Source organism: Equus przewalskii, chromosome 26, assembly GCF_037783145.1.
Source record: "Equus przewalskii isolate Varuska chromosome 26, EquPr2, whole genome shotgun sequence".
Classification (NCBI taxonomy): domain Eukaryota; kingdom Metazoa; phylum Chordata; class Mammalia; order Perissodactyla; family Equidae; genus Equus; species Equus przewalskii.
The window spans coordinates 24,923,478-24,945,671 of NC_091856.1; positions in this window are offsets into that span (position 1 = coordinate 24,923,478).

A 22,194-nucleotide genomic window follows, 5' to 3' on the forward strand; every position below is an offset into this window, starting at 1 on the left:
CTGAGCAGACCGGGGCCCCGAGCCCCAGGCTGCGGTCCCGCCCCCTCCCCGCGGCCCGGCCAATCGACGCCGAGTCCCGGGGAGGACACGCCCCCCGCGACCCCGCCCATCAGCCTGCCCTCCCCCCGCGGCCGCTTCGCAGGCGCCTCCAGCTCCGTCCACCGCCTGAGGGAGGTGGGTTGACGGGCGTGGCCTGAGGGACCAGCGGCCCCTGAGGCGGGGTCCCGCCGGACTGGCAGCCCCGGAAGGGCAGAGTGGCGGCTGTAGAGCGTGGGGTCGCGACTGAAGATCTTGGGGAGGGGGCTGAGGGGAAGGCCTGAGCAAAAGGTGCGAATAAGAAAAAGGCGCCCGTCTGGGCCAACGAATTAGAGAAAGAAAATGGCGCCCTCCCTCGGCGGGGCGGGCCCGAGTGGAGGGGAGGAGGCGGAGGGGCACCGGGGGCCGAGGTGAGAGCGCCGAGGCCGAGTTGAGAGGACCGGTGCGGGGAGGGCAAGGCCGAGGCGACCACCCTCGAGGCGAAGGGAGTGAACTCGAGCGAGGCCCGTTTGTTCAGACAGAATCCTTGGGGAGCACGTGGCGTCTGCCGGCGGCCTCGTTGCTGGGGTTCAGCGGGTCCTCGTGGAGCTCATGGGCCAGAGGAGGCGCGGGCCGCAGACAGGGAAACGCACCGAGTCATTTCCCGGGGCGAGGAGCGCGATGCAGCGACGGTCCAAAGAGAAGAGCAGAGGCTATCTCGGGGTTTGCGGGGACGAGGGAACACCTCTGAAAGGGGTGGCATCAAGATGCGACCTCAAAGATGAAAAGGAGCCAGCCTTGGGAACTGGGACAGGCGGTGCGGGAGGTGGGAAAGGGTATACCAGGAGGAGGGGAGAGGTGTTCCCAACCTCAAGCTTTTTGTTGGGTTGTGTCGGCAACCTCACATTTGAAAACCATGCAATGTTTTATGCTCCATGACTTGTTTTAATCAAAAAGGTTCAAACTTCGTTAATCTACACAGGAAGGTGCACTTTCTAAAACATGTTATTTTGAAATATAGATTGACAGGAAGTTGCAAAGACAACGCAGAGAAGTCGTGTGTACCCTCTACCCAGTTTCCCTCCCGAAAGTCACATCTTAACTGTAGTATCAGTGCCAGGATATGGACAGGGGCACAGGATGTGTATATAGTTCTGTGCCATTTTATCTCATGCATGGGTTCGTCTAACCACCACAATCGAGATACAGAGCTATTCCTTGATCACAAAGATCTGCCTTGCGAGGAGCACTCTTTTCTTCTTTTCAATGTACTCCATCTTTGGCTGTATTTGTGGTGTTTGGGTAATATGAAATGGCAGTCTTACACAGTGGTAACACGTGTTAAGGGAGCAGCTGATCATCTTTGCTTTGGGGTGCAGACTGTGGTGTGTGATAAAAGCCTGGTGCCGAGCTCTCAAGTTGATTCTCAGTCACAGATGGTGGAAAAATTGTTTATGTTTCTGTGGGTGGAGTACACCCTGTGCAGTCACTTAATTTAGAAGTCTCCTGGAGAAGATAAGGAGGAGAGTACAGTAATTTAGTGATCCTTCCTCTTTAAATTATCCTTGAAAAACTCCACAGCTTCATTTTTTCCATTCCAAAACGAATAAGCCCCAGAGGCATAACTTCCTGTTTGTGCTGTGGTTCCCAGGAAAGAAGAGCAAATGCGCAAGCAGCTAGTTAAACCCTTTAGTAGAGGACGGCTTGATTACAAATTGCATATTGAGAAAAAAGTATTTAGCTTTAATTTTTGTTGGAAAAGGAAATGATATTTCGAAATGAATTTAGTGTTTGTCCTCCTGCCTGGTACCTTTGCTCAAGTCAAAGGCAATCCCAACAACATCTCTTTTGGAGAATCAGAAAGGAGCCTTCTCCCTTTGGGACCAAGACATAGTAAACACTTGTTGCCTCTGGTTTCAGATTGCATCAGTCTCAGGAGCTAATTGCAGGCCCAAAACTGAGAACAAACTTTGACTTGATTTTTAAATTACTTTCAGGATGGATGAGACTTTCCAGATTGTGATTTTAAAATACTGAATTTCGCTTGTCCATGAAACTGGTGTATTCTGGTGTGGGGACCTGGAAATGGCCACCCCAAGATATGTCTCTTTGGCATGAGGATTATTTGAGGCTGATTGCTTTTGATAAACTGGGACAGGAAAGGAGGCTCTGAGGAGTGGAACTTGCTTGCCCTTTGTTAGGAGACATTTACATTTGTAAGGTAAATCTCTATGTGTAAAAGGTGCCTCCCTCTCTGTACCAGGAAGAAGAAAGGAGGTGACCTTCTCTCTAGAAACTGTTAGTCAATACCAAAGGCAAGGACTTAAATCTGCATTTTATTGTGCCTGTTTCTGGTAACCTCCTGTAGCTGACTTCCCTCCCCCTCCCAACGTTGGCATTTCTTTAAGGATTAAGCATCTTTCCTTAGGCTAGGAACTGATTGCTCACCTGTGCTCACCTGTGACCACCCAGCTCAAGACAATAGACTTGCCTCCTGCTACACCCTCCGAGATAGCAGGCCACTATCTGCTGTGTCCATCAAGTGCTGTGCTGACAGGGCAATCTTGTGACTATTGTGGGAGGGACATTTCAATCATATGTGAAACATCCTGTTTGGGGGTATATAACCATTCTGTGCACCCCACTTCTTCGGTGCCCTTTCTTCCTTCGGGAAGAAAGGCCCCAGGCCATGGTTCCTCATAAAGCTTTGTTTAATTTTCTCTTGCTATTCTGTCTCATGTGAATTTAATTCGTTCTCCGGCCAGATGAACCCACATTTAGGTAGAGGAAATGTCTTCCTCCCCTACACTGGCTTTCCCATGTACGTTCTGTATAAATGTATTGAATAAATATACTTTTAAAATAATTATTAGCATATTGTTTTCTTACTTTGGGGGAATTTCTAGACCTAAATTTTCTTCTAGTAATGATTAAAAGTTAGAATGGTTTTTGAGAACTTTATGCTTTAAACATGGAGACTTATTATATAAAATTACACATAATTTGAATCGAGAGAGCATTACTTAAAATCTTGTCACCTCTAACAGAACTACTATAATTTTGGTGAATTTTTCCTCTAGCTGTTATTTAGAGAATGTTTACATATAGTAAAATCAGAGTATATTTTCCACATTTCTTTTGTGTTTTATTTTGATGTTATTTCCCTAGCATATTCAGGGGACCAAATTACGTACTGATTGATGGTGATAGTGATGGCATTAAGACATGGAGATCAGGTCGAAGACAGACATGCACCATGAATCCGTAATTGAATAACTCAGAAGGAAATTTAATTAGTCTTTTTCCTGTGTCCACACAAGAAATGCTTTAATAAGAACAACAGGAAAGCCCTTATTTATTTTTTCTTGTTTTTTTAATTTCTGAGGAAGATTTGCCCTGAGCTAACACCCCTTGCCAATCCTCCGATTTTTTGCTTGAGAAAGATTAGCCCTGAGCCAACACTCATGCCAGTCTTCCTTTACTTTGTATGTGGGATCCTTTCACAGCATGGCTGATGAGTACAGTAGGTCTGCACCCAGGATCTGAACCCAGGAACCTGGGCTGCTGAAGCAGAGCACGTGGAGCTGTACCCATTTGGCCCCAGGGCAGGCCCCTATTTTTTTCCTTTAAATTGCAAATCCAGGCTTTTCTCAATGTCTTTAGTGAAATCAGCTAACCAGATACTTTTGGAAGAGCAGCAATACCAGCAAGTTACATCTGTCTGTTGCTTTTTCCCCATGATGGTATTAACAAGTTTTATCTGTTTCTCTATGTGGACTAGTTCACATTTATTGTATTACAGCAGCATTTTTTTTGTCTTCTTAGTTCTTCTCTTCTTCAGGAAATTACTCCAGGAATTGAATCATAACAAGAGTTTCACCAGAAGATCTTATACATTTGGGCTGTGGCAGCGGACCAGTTACACCACAGCACTTGGTAAGAGCACGGGGACTCCAGGTTCTCAGGTATTTTGAAAATAAGACGCATTACTGAAACATTGGTGGTATTTAATAGAGTCACCTATGGGAAGAATTTTATTAACCTGCTTTATTTATTAGTTCATTTAGCAAATATTTATTGAACCCCTATAATGTGCCAGACATTGTTCTAGGTGCTTGGGATACATCAATGAACAAAAAAGACAACAATTCCTACCCTTGTGGAGGTTACATTCTAGTATTCTTTTCACAAGAGTTACTTTGCTAGGTCATCCATAACAAAGTACCACAGACTGGATGGCTTAAACAATGCACGTTAATTTTTCTTACACTTCTGGAGGCAAAAAGGCTAAGACCAACGTTCAGCAGAGTTGATTTCTTCTAAGGAGCCTCACGGAAGGATCTGTTTCAGGACTCTGTCCTTGACTTGTCCATGGCCGTCTCTTCCTGTGTGTTCACATTGTCTTCTCTCTGTACGTGTCTGTGTCCAAATATCCTCTTCTTATAAGGGCGCCAGTCATATTGGATTAGGGCCCACCCTAATGACCTCATTTTAACTTAATTACCTCTTTAAAGAACCTATCTCCAAATAGAATCACATTGTGTGGTACTGGGGGTGCTGGGTTAGGACTTCAATATATGAATTTTGTATGGGACACAATTCAGCCCATAATAGCATGTAGAACTATGGTATATCCAAATCTTTCCTGTTTTCTCATATCCCTATCTCTACGATATTCAAAGCTGTGTATGTTTCACTACAAAAGATGATCAGATAACCTATAATTATGAGCGATTATTTTTCTAGACATGATTTATTGTTAATAAATACAAAAAGGAAAGTTCTTGGTTAGGAAGCATTACTTTACTTGGAATGTTGCTCCATCTAGTGTCCACTATACTCTACTTTTGTCAAAGTTATGAAAACGAATAATAGGGAACTATGTTGGAGAAGGGGTTCTCTACTCAACAGGTTATTATTTGCAGGACACTAAGGACTCATGGTAAAAAATATTTTTTCAATCACTGTATGTGGAAGGAAAGAGGAGCCTATATAATGAAATTATTTGTAATAATTCAAGTAATGTTACCATTATTTGCCATCACCACCAACTACTATTTATTTTTATCCCATGAGAAAACTGAGACTGGGTTTAATCATTTTCCCAAGATCTCACAGATTATGAATGGTGTTTGCCCCAAGTCTATATGACTTCAGAGATTGAGCTCTTAATCACTCAGAATAAATAAAAAGAAAAAAAACACCTCAAACATTTCATAATGCATTCCTCAAAACTGACACATCTAAGCTTACACCTAAATGAGTACTCAAGTTTGCCTTCAATCTTGATATATACTTAACCTTTATCTTGAAATGATACTTTATTGTTCAGTGTTTGTATCGCTGTTGATATACTGTGTCAAAATGTGTCTGTCTTAGATACTGAATTTATAAAGGACATAATCTACAACCAGGTCAGTATTTTATGGTTTATTTTATTGTACATCTTTAATTACATTGAAAATTTAAAATAACTTTAAAAGTTTGGATGTTTTTTTAATTTTAAAGCATAATTTTTGTTTCCCTATCAAACAAGTTGAATGGGGCAGTTTAAGCGCCTGTAGACATCAGAAAAGGCTTCTGTGGAAAACTGAGTTTAGTAGGATAAATACAAGTTATAAAAAGATGCTTTGGGAATACAGAAAAACCCTTGTAAATGCATATGAGGATGACAGAGCTCGCTATTTTTAGGGAAATGTAGGTAGTAAGATATGCAGGGATTGGGAGTGATAAGAGCTGACAGTGGACTGAAAGGCATTTGCCAAACTTAGAAGGTGATTATGAAGCCACTGAAAGGTCTTAACACGCAGAGTAGAATGAATGTTTTGGACTTATCAAAAAATCATGTAATAGACAATCTGAATAGACCTTTATCTATTGAAGAAATTGAGTTAATAATTAATAACCTTCTGAAACAGAAATCACCAGGCCCAGATGGGTTCACTGGTGAATTCTGCCATATATTTAGGAAATTATAGCAATTCTCTACAACCTCTTCCAGAAGTTAGAAGCAAAAGGAATACTTTCTGACTCATTCAATGAGGTCATCATTACTCTAATACCAAAATCAGACAAAGACGTTACAAGAAAAGAAAACTACAGACCAGCATCTCTCGTGAACATAGGTGCAAAAGTTCTCAAGAAAATATCAACTTGATCCAACAATGTGTAAAAAGAATTACATATAAAATAGTTCACCATTTGAAAAATAGTCAATGTAATCCATCATATCAACAAGGTAAAGAAGAAAAATCGCATGATCATATCAATAGATGCAGAAAAAGCATTTGACAGACCCCAATACTCATTCATCATAAAGCCTCTCCATAATCTTGAAATAGAGGAGAACTTTCTCAACTTGATAACATGTACAAAAAATGTACAGTGAACATCATACTTAATATTAAGAAACTTGAAGCTTTCCCACTAACATCAGGAGTAAGGCAGCGATGACCCCCCTTACCACTGCTTTTCAACATCATACTGAAAGTCCTAGCTAGTGAAATAAGACAAGAAAAATAAGTAAAATGTATACAGATCAGGAAGGGAGAAAATAAAATTGTCTTTGTTTGCAGAAGACATGATTGTCTATGTAGAAAATCTGTACTTGTACTGTTATGTTATTACATAAGGAAGGAAAAGAAAGGAGGAAGTTAAACAAATAAAAGACCTAGAACAAATAGTTTCACATTTAAAATGGTATTGTTAAGTTCACATGCTCCACTTCAGTGGCCCAGGGTTTCACTGGTTCGGATCCTGAGTGCAGACATGGCACTGCTCATTGGGCCATGCTGAGCTGGCATCCCACATGCCACAGCTAGGAGGACCTGCAACTAAAATATATGCAACTATGTACTGGGGGGATTTGGGGAGAAAAAGCAGGAAAAAAAAGAAGATTGGCAACAGTTGTTAGCTCAGATGACAAGCTTTAAAAGAAAATGCCCCTCCTACTCTGCCTAGTGCACCAGCTTGGCCGGTCCCCTGCCAAAGCAATGGTCCTGCACCAGAGCGCTTGCGCATGTGTGTGTGACCTGCCAAGAGACTGCAGCCAGTGGGCAAATGCAGAGGCGCTCTACCAGTACAACTTCCAACAGTCTCCATGGATTCAGAAAACACAGCTCCTGTCCGCCATCAGAGGTGGCAGGTGGAATCTGTGACCAAATACTATTACAAATGCTTTAGCAAAGGATCACTTCATGAAACATCATGAGAAAAATACAGTAACACATCAGAGCAGAGGAAAAATGACAAGTCTCCAGAAACCAATCCAGAAGTCATAGAAATTTACAATCTAAGTGACACAGAATTCAAAATAGTAGTCATAAATAAACTCAGCAAGTTACAGGAAAACTCAGAAACTGACAGTTCAATGAGCTCAGGACTTAAATTAAGGAGCAGAAGGAATACTTCACCAAAGACCTTGAAACTCTTTTAAAAAAAAAAAAGCAAACAGAAATTCTGGATATGAAGAATACAATGAGATAAAAAAAAAATCTAGAATCCTCAAAAAAAAAAAAAAAACAGAGCTGACATTATGAAGGAAAAAATTAGTGCTTTAGAGGACAGAAATATAGAAATGCTTCATATGGAGGAGGAAAGAGAACTAAGATTTTTAAAAATGAAGAAATTATTTGAGAAATATCTGACTCAATTAGGAAATGCAACATACAGATTACAGGTATTCAAGAGGGAGAAGTGAGGGTGAAAGAAGCAGAGAGCTTGTTCAAAGAAATAATAGCTGAGGACTTCCCAAACCTGGGGAAGAAACTGGATTTACAGGTACATAAAGCCAATAGAACTCCTAATTACATCAATGCAAAAAGACCTTCTCCAAGGTATATAATAGTAAAACTAGCAAAAGTCAGTGATGAAGAAAAACATTGAGGCCAGCAAGGCAGAAGAGAATAATCTACAAAGGAACCCCTATCAGGCTTTCAGCGGATTTCTCAACAGAAACCTTATAGGCTAGGAGAGAATGGAATGATATATTCAAAATACTGAAAGACAGAAAACTTTCAGCGAAGAATAGTCTATCCAGTGAAACTATCCTTCAGATACAATGAAGAAATAGAAGATTTCCTGGATAAACAAAAGCTGAGGCAGTTCCTCACCATTAGACCTCCCTTACAAGAAATTAACAAGGATGCTCTCATACCTAAAACAAAAAGGCAACAGTTTACAAAGCTTTGAGCAAGGAGATAAATAGACAAAACCAGAAAATTTCAGGTCTCTATCAGAATAGGCTAGCAAACAATTATAACAAAAGATAAATTGAAAGAAGACATCAAAAATAACTATAAACACTTCAATTTAGTTACAAACTCATAACACAAAACAATAATTTGTGACAACAATAACTCAGAAGGGGAAGAAGAAAGGGATGGAACCTGCTTAAGACAATGCAGATAAAAGACTATCAGAAAATGGACTATCTCATCTACGACATCTTTTATACAAGCCTCATGGTAACCACTAAACAAAAAATCAGAACAGACACAAATCATAAAGAGAAAATGGAGAAAACCATCACAGAAAAGCACCAAACTGAATTGGAAGTCAGAAATACAAGGCAAGAGAAACAATGGAAATATAGAACAACCAGAAAACGAGATAAAGTAGCGATATTAAGCTCTCATATATCAATAAGCACTCTAAATGTAAATGGATTGAATTCTCCAATCAAAAGACACAGAGTGACTTGATGGATTAAGAAACAAGACTAACAATATGCTGCCTCCAGGAAACGCATCTCAGCTTTAAAGACAACACAGGCTCAGAGTGAAGGGATGTAAGATGATACTCCAAGCAAATGGCAAGCAAAAGAAAGCATATGTTGTCATACTTATATCAGACAAAGCAGACTTCAAGATAAAAAAGGCAATGAGAGGGAAAAAGGGGCAGTATATAATGATAAAACGGACAGTCCATCAAGAGGACATAACACTTATGAATATATATGTACCTAATACAGGAGCACCAGTATATAAAGCAACTTTAACAGACCTAAAGAGAGAAATTAACAGCAACACAATAATAAAAGGGGACCTCAACACCCCATTTACATCAGTGGATCCATCATCCAGACAGAAAGTCAAAAGGTCATAGTGGACTTAAGTGAAAAACTAGACCAGATGGGCTTAATAGATATATATAGAAGATTCCATCCAAAGTCAGCAGAATATACATTCTTCTCAAGTGCACATGGAACATTAACAAAGATAGACCTTATGCTGGGAACCAAGGCAATCTTCAACAAATTTAAGAAGATTGAAATCCTATCAAGCATCTTTTCTAATGCCAATGCTATGAAACTAGAAATCAACTACAAGAAAAAAGCTGGGAAGGTCACAAATGTGTGGAGACTAAAAAACATGCCATTGAACAACCATTGGATCAATGAAGAAATCAAAGGAGAAATAAAAAAATATCTGGAGAGGAAGATCTAAGACGGTGGTGTGAGTAGTCTTCTTTGTCTCTCCCCTTTGAATCTACAGCTAATTGGACATTCATTGCTTAACAAAGGATATCCATATAGCATCTCAGGACGCCTGAGAGACCCATGCTGCTGTACATCGAACGGGCGGATGGACTTCCCTCTGGGGGGAGGTGGAGATAGGTGAAAAGTCTCCGACCCCGACCCTGAACAGCTTAGTACCTGCAAGCGGCTTTCTTCCAGCGGATGCCCCCAGAACATGGACGCACACCTAGGGCAGGAGGGAGCACACACCAGAGGAGTGACGGTGGAAACAGGTGACCGGAGCCCTACCTAAGCCCCCTGCAATTACACCTAAGCCCAGAGGGAAGCTCAGGGGTTGCACACCTGAGTCAGCAGGGAGGGCCTCTGCCCGCCATTAGCAGGCAGAGGCCCTGCCTAGTGTCCACAATGCCGGGAGGGTCCCAGAGAGAATCCCAGATGGCGCAGCGGCCCTCCAACTGCTGCCGCCAGCCCCACTGACTGCTGGGCGGGGCTCGGGACTACCGGAGATCTCCTGGGAGAGGACTGGAGCTGGGTGGAGCTCCAGCAACCGGCTCCGCAGCCCGGGGGGGAAGCTCTGGAGTTCCACCTGGGCAGCAGACAAAGTCTCTGCCTGCCATTAGCAGAGAGGCCCTTCCCAGCATCCACAACACTGGGAGGGTCCTGGAGAGGAGAATACCAGGCAGGGCAGCAGCCGGCCAGCTGCCACTGAACTCAAGATCTCCAGCTATCCCCCAGACAGGGCAAGGTGCTCCCCAAGATCCTGGGGGAGAGGATTGGCGCTGGGTGGAGTTCCAGTGACCCAGCTCCATAGCCCAGGGGGAAACCCTACAGTCTCACAGCAGCCTCAGTGAAAGCCTCTGCACAGCGCTAGTAGAGCGCACCCATCCGGCAGCCACAAAGCTGGAAGACCCTGGGACAAAAGTAGCATAGCTAGGTGAGCTAACCACAGACTGCAGAAGATGCCCATAGCTCTGCTGTGACCCATAGTGGACAAGTGAGATTTTGTGGGTGCCGAGAGTGACAGAGCTGCAAATATAAGTGATCCTGCCCCTGGCCGCTGGAAAAGCCCATAACACTGCTGCAGACCCCAAGGAGGGAGCACGCCTAGGTGGTCTGCAACAGTAGGCACCAGCAGCCTGAAGCCCCCCTGCAATGGCCCCCACAGCTGAAGAGGGAACCCACAGGACCACTGTGGCTATGAGGAGGGGCCCAGGCCCAGTTACCAACAGCTGATAGGGTTCCTGGTTGGTGCAGTATAAACAGCTGCTCCCCCAGCACACCAGTAGAAACAAGTGGAAGCAGTAACTAAACTCTATCTGTATGCGAAGGCACAAATCTACAGTATCAAGCAATATGAAAAAATATATTAAATCTCCAGAACAGAAGGAAAAGAACAAATACACAGAAAACAATCCCAAAGAAAATGAAATATATAACTTAAATGACAATGACTTCAAAACAGCCATCATTAAAAAACTCAATGAGTTAAAAGAGAATTCAGATAGACAACTCAACGAGTTCAGGAGCTATGTCACAAAAGAGTTTGATACTATAAAGAAGAACCAAACGGAAATACTGGAAATGAAGAACACAATAGAGGAGATTAAGAAAAATTTAGATGCACTGAACAGTTGGGCCGATAATATGGAGGAAAGAATTAGCAATTTGGGAGATAGGAATATAGAAATGCTGCAGGCAGAGGAGGAGAGAGAAGTAAGACTAAAAAGAAATGAAGAAACTCTCCGAGTATTATCAGACGCAATTAGGAGATGCAATGTAAGGATTATAGGTATACCAGAGGGAGAAGAGAAGGAGAAGGGGGCAGAAAGCCTATTCAAAGAAACAATGGCGGAGAACTTCCCAAACCTGGGGAGGGAGATGGAACTTCATGTGACAGAAGCCAATAGATCTCCAAACTTTAGCAATGCAAGAAGACCAACCCCACGGCATATAGTAGTGAAGCTAGCAAAAGTCAACGACAAGAAGAAAATCCTAAGGGCAGCCAGGCAGAAGAAATTAACCTACAAAGGAACCCCCATCAGGCTATCAGCAGATTTCTCAGCAGAAACTTTACAGGCTAGAAGAGAGTAGAATGATATATTCAAAAATCTGAAGGACAAAAACCTAGAGCCAAGAATTCTCTACCCAGCGAAAATATCATTCAAATATGATGGAGAAATAAAAACTTTCCCAGATAAACAAAAATTAAGGGAGTTCATTGCCACAAAACCTCCTCTTCAGGAAATGCTCAGGAAAACCCTCATTCCTGAAAAAATCAAAAAGAGGAAAGGGGCTACAAAACCAAGAGCAAAGGAGATAAGTAGAAGGACAACAACAGAGAGTAGCAGCTCTCCATCAGAACAGATTAAACCATGGGACGAGAAACAAAAGAAATTGAAGAAAACCGGATAACAAGACATAAAATGGCAGTGGTAGGCCCCCACATTTCAATAATCACTCTAAATGTAAATGGATTGAACTCTCCAATCAAAAGACACAGAGTGGCAGGATAGATTAAATAACAAGACCCAACAATATGCTGCCTCCAGGAAACACACCTCAGCCCCAAAGACAAACACAGACTCAGAGTGAAGGGATGGAAGACAATACTCCAAGCTAATAATGAACAAAAGAAAGCAGGTGTCGCTATACTAATATCAGACAAAGTAGACTTCAAAGCAAAACAGATAAAGAAAGGCAAAGAGGAACAGTATATAATGATAAAAGGAACTCTCCACCAAGAAGACATAACACTTATAAATATATACTCACCCAACACAGGAGCACCAAAATTTGTAAAGCAACTCTTAACAGAACTAAAAGAAGACATCAACAACAATACAATAATAGTAGGGGACCTCAACACACCATTAACACCAATGGACAGAACATCCAGACAGAAAATCAACAAGGAAATTATAGAATTAAATAAAAAATTAGACCAGATGGACTTAATAGATATATATAGAACACTTCATCCAAAAACAGCAGGTTACGCATTCTTCTCAAGTGCGCATGGAACATTCTCAAGGATAGACCATATTTTGGGAAACAAAGCAAGCATCAATAAATACAAGAGAGTTGAAATAATATCAAGCATCTTTTCTGATCATAATGCTATTAAACTAGAAATCAACTACAAGAATAAAGAAGAGAAAGGTGCAAAAATGTGGAGACTAAACAACACGCTTCTGAACAAACAATGGATTATTGAAGAAATTAAAGAAGAAATCAAATATTATCTGGAGACAAATGAAAATGAGAACATGACATACCAAATCATTTGGGATGCAGCAAAAGCAGTCCTAAGAGGGAAATTCATTACAAAACAGGCTCACCTCAATAAACAAGAAAAAGCTCACATAAGCAACCTCAAACGACACCTAACAGAATTAGAAAAAGAAGAACAAACAAAGCCCAGAGTCAGTAGAAGGAGGGAAATAATAAAAATAAGAGCAGAAGTAAATGATATTGAAACAAAAAAGACAGTAGAAAGGATCAATGAAGCAAAGAGTTGGTTCTTCGAAAAAAATTAACAAAATCGACAAACCCTTAGCCAGACTCACCAAGAAAAGAAGAGAGAAATCTCAAATAAATAAAATTAGGAATGAGAGAGGAGAAATCACAACAGATACCAATGAAATACAAGGGATCATAAGAGAATACTATGAAAAACTATATGCCAACAAATCGAACAACCTAGAAGAAATGGACAAATTCCTAGACTCCTACAACCTCCCCAAACTGAATCAGGAAGAAATGGAGAATCTGAATAGGCCAATCACAAGTAAAGAAATAGAAACAGTAATCAAAAACCTCCCCAAAAATAAGAGTCCAGGACCAGACGGCTTCTCTGGAGAATTCTATCAAACATTCAAAGAAGATTTAATACCTATCCTTCTCAAACTATTCCAGAAAATTGAGGAAGATGGAGTACTCCCTAACACATTCTATGAAGCCGACATCACTCTGATCCCCAAACCTGACAAGGACAACACAAAGAAGGAGAACTACAGGCCGATATCACTGATGAACATAGAGGCAAAAATCCTCAACAAGATTCTGGCAAACCAAATACAGCAATACATCAAAAAGATTATACACCATGATCAAGTGGGATTTATACCAGGGACACAGGGATGGTTCAACATCTGCAAGTCAATCAACGTGATACACTACATTAACAAAATGAGAAACAAAAACCGCATGATCATCTCAATAGATGCAGAGAAAGCATTCGACAAGATCCAACATCCATTTATGATAAAAACCCTCAATAAAATGGATATAGAAGGAAAGTACCTCAACATAATAAAGACCATATATGACAAATGCACAGCCAACATCATACTCAATGGACAAAAACTGAAAGCCATCCCTCTGAGGACAGGAACAAGACAAGGGTGCCCACTTTCACCACTCCTATTCAACATAGTGCTGGAAGTGTTGGCCAGAGCAATTTGGCAGGAAAAAGAAATAAAAGGAATCCAAATAGGTAATGAAGAAGTAAAACTCTCGCTGTTTGCAGACGACATGATCTTATATATAGAAACCCCCAAAGAATCCATAGAAAAACTATTAGAAACAATCAACAACTACAGCAAAGTAGCAGGGTATAAAATCAACATACATAAATCAGTAGCATTTCTATACACTAACAATGAACTAACAGAAAAAGAACTCAAGAACTCAATCCCATTCACAATCACAACGAAAAGAATAAAATACCTTGGGATAAATTTAACCAAGGAAGTGAAAGATTTATACAATGAAAACTACAAGATTTTCTTGAAAGAAATTGACGATGACATAAAGAGATGGAAAGACATTCCATGCACATGGATTGGAAGAATAAACATAGTTAAAATGTCCATACTACCTAAAGCAATCTACAGATTCAACGCTATCCCAATCAGAATCCCAAGGACATTCTTTACAGAAATTGAACAAATAATCCTAAAATTCATATGGGGCGACAAAAGACCGCGAATTGCTAAAGCAATCCTGAGTAAGAAAAACAAAGCCAGAGGCATCACAATCCCCAACTTCAAAACATACTACAAAGCTACAGTGATCAAAACAGCATGGTACTGGTACAAAAACAGGTGCACAGATCAATGGAACAGAATTGAAAGCCCAGAGATAAAACCACACATCTATGAACAGCTAATCTTCGACAAAGGAGCGGAGGGCCTACATTGGAGAAAAGAAAGTCTCTTTAACAAATGGTGCTGGGAAAACTGGACAGCCACATGCAAAAGATTAAAAATTGACCATTCTTTTTCACCACACACCAAAATAAACTCAAAATGGATCAAAGACCTAAAGATTAGGCCTGAAACAATAAGTCTTCTGGAAGAGAAGATAGGCAGTACACTCTTTGACATCAGTTTCAAAAGAATCTTTTCGGACACTATAACTCCTCAGTTGAGGGAAACAATAGAAAGAATAAACAAACGGGACTTCATCAGACTAAAGAGCTTCTTCAAGGCAAGGGAAAACAGGATTGAAACAAAAAAACAGCCCACTAATTGGGAAAAAATATTTACAAGCCACTTATCTGACAAAGGGTTAATCTCCATAATATGCAAAGAACTCACACAGCTTAACAACAACAAAAAAAACAACCCGATCAAAAAATGGGCAGAGGACATGAACAAACATTTCTCCAAAGAAGATATAAGTATAGCCAATAGACACATGAAAAGATGTTCATCATCACTAATCATGAGGGAAATGCAAATCAAAACTACACTAAGATATCACCTTACACCCGTTAGATTGGCAAAAATATCCAAAACCAAGAGTGACAAATGTTGGAGAGGTTGTGGAGAAAAAGGAACCCTCATACACTGTTGGTGGGAATGCAAACTAGTGCAGCCACTATGGAAAACAGTATGGAGATTTCTCAAAAAGTTAAAAATAGAAATACCTTATGACCCAGCCATCCCACTACTGGGTATCTATCCTAAGAACCTGAAATCAGCAACCCCAAGAGTCCCTTGCACCCCTATGTTCATCACAGCATTATTTACAATAGCCAAGACGTGGAACCAACCTAAATGCCCAGAAACTGATGATTGGATAAAGAAGATATGCTATATATACACAATGGAATACTACTCAGCCATAAAAAAGGACAAAATTATTCCATTTGCATCAACATGGATGGACCTCAAGGGTATTATGTTAAGCGAAATAAGCCAGACAGAGAAAGACGAACTCTATATGACTCCACTCATAGGTGGAAGTTAACATATAGACAAAGAGAACTGATCAGTAGTTACCAGGGAAAAGGGGAGGTGGGGGGAGGGCACAAAGGGTGAAGTGGTGTACCCACAACGTGACTAACAATAATGTACAACTGAAATTTCACAAGGTTGTAATCTATCATAATCTTAATAAAAAAAATTTAAAAAAATATCTGGAGACAAATGAAAATCAAAGTACAACATACCAACTCTTATGGGATGCAGCAAAAGCACTCCTAAGAGGGAAATTCATGGCAATAGAGGCCTACCTCAACAAACAACAAAAATCTCAAATAAGTAATCTTAAACCACACCTAATAGAACTAGAAAAAGAAGAACAAAACAAGCCTGAAGTCAGCATAAGGAGGGAAATAGTACAAATTTGAGCAGAAATAAATAAAATAAAGACCAAAAACACAGTAGAAAGGATCAATGAAACTAAGAGCTGATTCTTTGAGAAGATAAACAAAATTGACAAACCCTTAGCCAGACTCACTAAGAAAAAAGAGAGAAGGCTCGAATAAATAAAATTAGAAATGAAAGAGGAGAAATTACAGTTGGTACCATAGAAATACAAAGGATTATAAGAGAATACTATGAAAAACTATATGCCAACAAATTTGATAACCTAGAAGAAATGGATAAATTCTTAGACTTGTACAACCTCCCAAAACTGAATCAAGAAGAAATAGAAAAAAATAGAGAATCTGAATAGACCAATCACAAGTAAACAGATTGAAACAGTAATCAAAAACTTCCTGCAAAACAAAAGTCCAGGACCAGATGGCTTCTCTGGAGAATTCTACCAAACATTCAAAGAGGATTTAATACTTATCTTTCTCAAACTATTCCAAAAAATTGAAGAAGATGGAACACTTCCTATCTCATTCTGTGATGCCAACATCACCCTGATACCAAAACCAAACAAGGACAACACAAAGAAGGAAAATTGTAGGCCAATATCACTGATGAATGTAGATGCAAAAATCCCTAACAAAATAGTGGCAAACCAAATACAGCAATACATTGAAAAGATCATACACCATGATCAAGTTGGATTCATTCCAGCGACACAGGGATGGTTCAACATCCACAAATCAATCAATGTAATACACCACATGTACAAAATGAGGAATAAAAATCACATGATCATCTCAATAGATGGAGAGAAAGCATTTAAGATCCAACATCCATTTATGATAAAAACTCTCAATAAAATGCATATAGAAGGAAAGTACCTCAACATAATAAAGGCCATATATGACAAGCCCACAGCCAACATCATACTTAACAGTGAAAATCTGAAAGCTATCCCTCTGACAACAAGAACAAGACAAGAGTGCCCACTCTTGCCACTCCTATTCAACATAGTATTGGAGATATTGGCCGCAGCAATTAGGCAAGAAAAAGAAATAAAAGGTATTCAAATTGGAAAGAAAAAAGTGAAACTCCTGCTGTTTTTGGATGACATGATTCTATATATAGAAATCCTGAAGAATCCACCAGATAACTATTAGAAATAATCAAGAGCTACAGCAAAGTTGCAGTGTACAAAATCAATTTATAAAAATCAGTTGCATTTCTATACACTAATAACAAACTAGCAGAAAGAGAATCAAGAATACAATCCCATTACAATCGCAACAAAAAGAATAAAATGTCTAGGAATAAATTTAACCAGAGGTGAAAGACCTGTACACTGAAAACTATAAGACATTGAAAGAAATAAAAGAAAACATGAAGAAATTGAAAGATATCCATGCTTATGGACTGGAAGAACAAACATAGTTACAATGTCCATATTACCTAAAGCAATCTACAGATTCAATGCAATTCCAATCAGAATCCCAATGGCAATGAAAGACCCCGAATAGCTAAAGCAATCCTGAGAAAAAAGAACAAAGCTGGAGACATCACAATCCCTGTCTTCAAAATATACTGCAAAGCTATGATAATCAAAACAGCATGGTACTGGCACAAAAACAGACACACAGACCAACGGAACAGAATTGAAACCCAAGAAATAAAACAGCACATCTATGGATAGCTAATCTCCAAAGTAGCCAAGTACATGCAATGGAGAAAGGAAAGTCTCTTCAATAAATGCGGTTGGGAAAACAGGACAGGGACATGGAAAAGAATGAAAGTAGACCATTATCTTACACCATACACAAAAATTAACTCAAAATAGATTAAAGAGTTGAATGTAAGACCTGAATCAGAAAACTCCCAGAAGAAAATATAGGGAGTACACTCTTTGACTTCAGTTTTAGCAGCATATTTTCAAATACCGTGTCTACTCAGGCATGGGAAACAAGAGAAAAAATTAACAAATGGGACTCTATTAGACTAAAAAGCTTCTGGAAGGCAAAGGAAACCATGACCAAAATAAAAAGACAGCCCACCAACTGGGAGCCAATATTTGCAAATAATATATCTGACAAGGGGTTAATTTCCAAAATATATAAAGATCTCATACAACTCAACAATGAAAAAACAAACAACCCAATCAAAAAATGGGCAGATGTAATGAACAGACATTTTTTCAAAGAAGATTTATAGGGGCCAGCTCAGTGCTGCAGCAGTTAAGTATGCACATTCCACTTCGGTGGCCTGGGGTTCACTGGTTTGGATCCCGGGTGTGGACATGGCACTGCTTGGCAAGCCATGCTGTGGTAGGTGTCCACATATAACGTGGAGGAAGATGGGCACGGATTTTAGCTCACAGGCAGTCTTCCTCAGCAAAACAGAGGAGGATTGGCAGTAGATGTTAGCTCAGGGCTAATCTTCCTCAAAAAAAGAAAAAAAAGATGTATAGATGGCCAACAGCCAGATGAAAAGATGTTCAACATCACTAATTTTTAGGGAAATGCAAATCAAAACTATAATGAGATATCACCTTACATCGGTCAGAATGGCTATAATCACCAAGACCAAAAATAACAAATGTTGGAGAGGATGTGGAGAAAAGGGAACCCTCATACACTGCTATTGAGAATGCAAACTGGTACAGCCATTATGGAAAACAGTGTGGAGATTTCTCAAAAAATTAAAAATAAAAATACCATACGATCCAGCTATCCCACTACTGTGTATTTATCTAAGGAACTTGAAATCAACAATCCAAAGAGATGTATGCACCCTTATATTTATTGCAGCATTGTTCACAATAGCCAAGATGTGAATGCAATCCAAGTGCCCATCAACTGATGAATAGATAAAGAAGTGGTATATATATACAATGGAGTACTACTCAGCCATAAAAAAGACACAATCATCCATCTTGCAACAGCATGGATGGACCTTGAGGGTATGATGTTAAGCAAAATAAGCCAAATGGAGAAAGACAAACACTGCATGCCTTCACTCATATGTGGAAAATAATCAAACAGATGGATAAAGAGAACAGATTGATGATTACCAGAGGGGAAGGATGTTGCGGTGTGTGCAAAAGAGGTAAAGGGTCATATATATGTAGTGACTGATAAAAATTAGACTATTGGTGGTGAACATGATGCAGTCTATACAGAAATTGATAAATAATAATGTATACCTGAAATCACACAATATTATAAAAAATTATGACCTCACTAAAATAAATTGAAAAAAAAAAATAGCTACCATGTCTTAAATTTCTGTTATATGCCGGGAATCCTATTAATTGCTTTATCCAATTATCTCTTTTAAACCTCATAAAAACCCTGCCTGGCAGCTCTCAACCCCATTCTAAATTGTGGAAACAGATTCAAAGAGGTCACGTGATTTGGTCAAAGTCACACAGAGAGGCAGTGTAGAGTAGTGGTTACAGGCTTTGTGGCTTTATTGCCTGCATTAAGATCCTTGTTCCACTATTTCCTAGCTTTGTGACCTTGGGGAAGTTATTTAACTTCTTTAAACTTCATTTTCTCATCTGTAAAATATAAGAGTAAGTGAAACAATCCATGCAAAGTGCTCAGCACAGTGCCTGGTACATAGTAAGTACTTCATAAATGTTAGTGGTTACTAAAAGTAATTGTATATTATACAGTCATTATATGCTATTTTTATTATTACAACAAGCAAGTGATACCACGGATTTAAACTTAGGTCTCTCTGAGCCTAAATTTCCCTCATTTCCCTCTATTCAACACTGTGTTTGTAAATTTTTAGTTATTGATGAAGATAGGACCAATTCTCTTTTAATTGCTTAGACTCCGTGAAGAAAAGATTTGCCAGTTTATCAGTCAGAATAGAGTAGATTATGCTGCATTAATGAACAACTTTCATATTTCAATGATTTATCACAAAAAAAGTTTATTTCTTCCTCCCATTTCATGTCCTAACTGGGATGACAGAGGCTTTTTTAAAAATTATTATTATTAATGTTATGATAGATTACAACCTTGTGAGATTTCAGTTGTACTGACATTTTGATGACAGAGGCTTTTTATCATAGTCACCCAGGGACCTCAGCTGGTGGAGGCTCCATCTCGACACGTGCTTCCACCATCATCAAGGCAAGGAAAACAGGGGAGATGGTGACTTGTATACTATCCCTTAAAGACTTCTGCTTGGAAGTGACACATGCCACTGCTGCTCTCATTTCCTTGGCAACAGCCAGTAACACGGCCAGGTCTAACTTCAAACAAGCAGGGAAAGGGGCAGTTTTCTGGGTTTAGGAAAGAGGTGAGAACTAGACATCAGCGTGTAGCATTAATGACTACTGTACCAATAATTTCAACTTTTTTAGTTTCCTAATTTGATGTTTATCTTTTTGATTTCAAATCTGCCCCCATCCCTTATGCATATAGATTCTTCAAGTAAAAGCCTAAAAATAGTTTCAGAGAACACCTCTCTTTCAGAGAGGTATATCAGAGTTTTCTGGAGACTTTTTCAAAATCATGTGTTGAGGCCCCACCCAAGACCTAGTGAACTGAAGTACCTGATGGTCAGGCTCTGGGTATCTATATTTTGAAAAAGCTCCCCAGATGGTTCTGGTTTGCTCTCTGTCATTATTCTGCAATTGTAGACTCGCATTTGTTTTCAAGAGTTGCTCTTAAGATAGATGGGAGGAAACAGAGCTAAAAGGATCAGAAAGAGGAAAGCATGAGGGTAGAAATTATGACTCAAGTGCAGCAGGGTCATTTTTAGGCAAAGGAAACTCAGGATAAAGTGATGTATAGAGTTTGAAAGGCAGCGAGATGATGGTGGTGGCTCAGATTGAAAGAAAAATTCCAAAGATACTAGTTGACTAGTTAAGTGAACCAGGAGATCCCTGGGTATTTCATGACAGGCCTAACTAAGGAAGCTGAGCTCTGGCAGAAGTTGGCGTTGCATGGGTGGTTGAAGGACCAGTTTTCTGACCCACAAATATGGGTCATTTATTCAACATTTATTCAAGTCTTCTTTTATGCCTCTCAGTGCTGTGTGATTTTTTTAATGGTAAACACTGAGATTCAACTAAAGATAAATTAAATGTTTATTCCACATCTCCTAAAAAGTTAAAGTGGTCTAAATATAAGGTCTCTTTTAATCTGTACCGAACATAGGGGTTGTGGTTACTTAAAGCTAGTCAAAGCCTATATAGGAATTAAAAGAAATACTGGAATCCTTTTTCCTTGCACTTTTGGTGGTTTTTTTGTGAAATATAAAAACAAAGTGACTTTTTGTCGTCCCACATTTCCTCTAAACGTCGGTTTCTTGATGGAGAAGTGGAAACTGGAAGAAAAGAAGTGGAGAGCTATCGCTGTGTTTGTTCTACTTTATTATTTATTTACCAAATTTACATGGATTGAAAAGAAAATAAAAAGACAAGCTATGCACCAAATCATGGCAAACGGTCTATATTATCTGGATTTCATAAAACTAAGGGGTGATTTTACACAAATTTCATCAAAAAATAAAATTAAATTAGGCTTAGCATTCAACAAGGTGGTGGAAATTCAGTTAGTGGAACTATCATTTGTTTAAATGTAAAGCTACCATGTTTTTATAGAGTGGCAATACGGTAATTAGTAAAAGCGTTTGTGTCGGTGATTTTTTTCCCTTGAGTGAAGTTAATCAGTTTTATGCAGTCTTTGAATCATTCTTACCTGTATTTCAGATTTTTATTCAGGTGGTGAAATCGGCACAAGTCTTTTCTGAGAATTCAGGACCTTCCAAAGTAGCAGAAAGTTAATTGTTCCCTCAACAGTACCAATAGGAGCATTGGGAAGGCACAGTTTTGTGACTGTAAGGAAAGTGAGCAGCACAGTGGTGGTATTTAGTGACGTTCACCTTGAAAAGAAGCTTCCTCTTAGAATCCTTCACGTAATCCTTAATTTAGAGCAGGTGAACCACGGTACTAACCAGAGAGCAAGGGGTGAAGTGCAGAAACGAGAGCGAAAGATGTGGTTCTGTGTCTTGAAGTGATCCTAGGCAGTTTGTAAATTGGGTACATTTTGTCCTTGGTATCCTTTCACTTCTCTTATC